This window comes from Nicotiana attenuata, unplaced genomic scaffold, assembly GCF_001879085.1.
Source record: "Nicotiana attenuata strain UT unplaced genomic scaffold, NIATTr2, whole genome shotgun sequence".
Classification (NCBI taxonomy): domain Eukaryota; kingdom Viridiplantae; phylum Streptophyta; class Magnoliopsida; order Solanales; family Solanaceae; genus Nicotiana; species Nicotiana attenuata.
In genome coordinates this window covers 5,741-8,455 of record NW_017672305.1, presented here as the reverse complement: position 1 = coordinate 8,455, position 2,715 = coordinate 5,741, and positions in this window count along the sequence as shown.

The following is a 2,715-nucleotide window of genomic DNA, read 5'->3' as shown; positions in this document are numbered from 1 at the left end:
AATACGCATTTGATCGAAAACCCGCTCAAAACACCTCCGAATGGTCTGAAATTTTGCACACATATCCAAAATCACCTAACGAAGCTACAACAACTCTCGGAATTCCATTCCGACCCTCGGATCAAAATCTTACCTATCAATCGGAACTCGCCGAAATACTAACTTTGCCAATTCAAGCCTAATTCTACACCGAACCTCCAAACTCAATTCCGATCGCACTCCTAAGTCACAATTCACCTCCCGAAGCTAACCGATTCACCGGAAACCACATCCGAGCCTCCTAACTCATAAGTCAATGTCCGGTTGACTTCTCCAACTTAAGCCTTCCTTAAAAAGACTAAGTGTCTCATTTTCTACCAAAACCAATCCAAATCAACTCTAACACACCAAACACTGATAATGAAACATGAAGAAGCATGAAATGGGGGAAATGAAGCAGTAACACATGAGACGACGGGTCGGGTGGTTACAATATTTATATTTATATATTGATCCACTTATAGATTTTCTTCTATATTAGCTAGAAATATAGAGGTAAAAGTAAATTAAGAAACTTTGATAGAAAAAAATAAAAAATACAGAAAGACGTAAATTGAGGTAGCATATGACAATTATGCTTTTGATTAAATTAAAATATAAAATAAAACTAAAATTTACTTAAGATATTAAAAATTGATTGACTATAAAAATTAAAAAATTCAAGCAGCAAAATGAAATCTTACACAAAATACAATTATTTATAAAATAAGAAAAAAGTTAAATAATCAGTAAAAAAATATTTTAATAACAAGAATAATAAAGTCATATTAATATTGATAAATTGGACAAATGAATATTTTATACGTAAATATTACTACAACATTTAGCTATAATGTGTTCAATCAATTAATAAATTATTTTCTATGATTAATATTTTAATTGTGTGTAGTTAGTTTAAGTTTAAAAGCATAAAATAGTTTTTTAAAAATGCGGCCCAATTAAGAAAATAGAATAATAATAATTATTAGAATTTGAGATGAGATTTATTTTTTAAAATGTGATAAGAAAAACCATATTTTGGAATAGGAACAACAAAGTCAAAGTTACTATTGAAATATTTTAGAAGTTTTATCTATATTATAGTAGAAGGAGTGCGGTAGAAATAGATATAAAATCAAATAGGCTAATGAAAAGCCACATGACAATATAATAATATTAGGTATGAATAAAATAATAGCAAAAATAAAAAATAAATAGAGAAACTTAAGATTTTGTATCATATAGAAAAAAGGGTAAAACTTCTTTAAATTCGAGATGATAAAATTTTTATATTATGATGAGGAAAGTTATAATATGGATAAGTCCAAGTAACTCAAGTCTAATAGATAAAATCAAAAACTAAAAATATTAAATAATAAAAATAAATTAGAGATAATGTGAGAATGTTTATATTCATAAGTTAAGAAAATAAGATAAAGTAAATATACAATAACTAAAAATATTATTAACAAATATAAATAATTTAAAAATTTCGAGCAATATTCTAAAACAAAATAACTATTTATTTTATGATTAGAAAAAATATATGTTTATCTATATTATATTAAAAAATAGTAGTGGATAATGATATTAAATAAAGTTACACGTTAATTAAAAGTCACATAAAACGTAATAAGCCTATATACTAGATAAAAAATAGCAAAATTAAAGAAAATTATTAAAAAGTTACTATTAGAAATGAAAGGGAATGACTATTTGAATTTGAGATTTGAAAGTTCTTAAAATTATTATGGGAATGCTCAAACTATGGATAATACCACGAATTGAAGTCTTATTTATGAAAAATAAAAAACTAATAAGAAATAAAATTTTAAAAATACAAAATAAAATTCAAATATAGGTAATTTAACTAAAAAAATTAAAAATTAAATTTGTATCTTAAATTAAAAAACGAAAGAAAATTTACATAAAGAAATAAAATGACAATGAAAATGTCACAACCCAGATCCACTACGGGTCGTGATGGCGCCGGACACCGTTGTCAGGCAAGCCAACTAACTCACCAATTAAATTCTCTTTCTATAACTTTGAAAACCTAGGAGTTTTACTTTCATTTTTCATATATAAAACAATCTCTGTTTCAATTCAAATGAAGAAATTAACTATTAATACACATCTTCAAAGAAAACCATCCCAGAACCCGGTGTCACAAGTGCATGAGCAACTGCTGATAAGGAAAATAAAATACAAATGTCTGTCCGAAATACAGTGGACAGAGAATCAATAAATAGAGTACTGGAAGAGGGACTACTCAAGCTGCGGGTCGTCTCGAACAATGCGGCTCACCAAGTCCCCAAATCATCCGTGCTGCTATCTAAAGTAACATATACCTGTGCAACAAAAATGCACAGAAGTGTAGTATGAGTACGTAATCAACGTGTACTCAGTGAGTATCCCGCCTAACCTCGAAGAGGTAGAGACGAGATGGTCAACCTGGACACTCACTAGCGGTCCAATAATAATATATTAAATGTGTGGGGAAATCATGGATTCATATAACATATTCTAATTCACAAAGCTGTAAAACAGGTAAAAACCTTTTAACAATTAACAAAGGATTTTCAAGATTTTACTTTTCTTCATTTAATCAGTTCATCTCAAGCCATGAAAGGCAATGTCATCATTTAAGATTTCTCATGCATCAATATATAAAAGATATCATGCGCAAATCATACC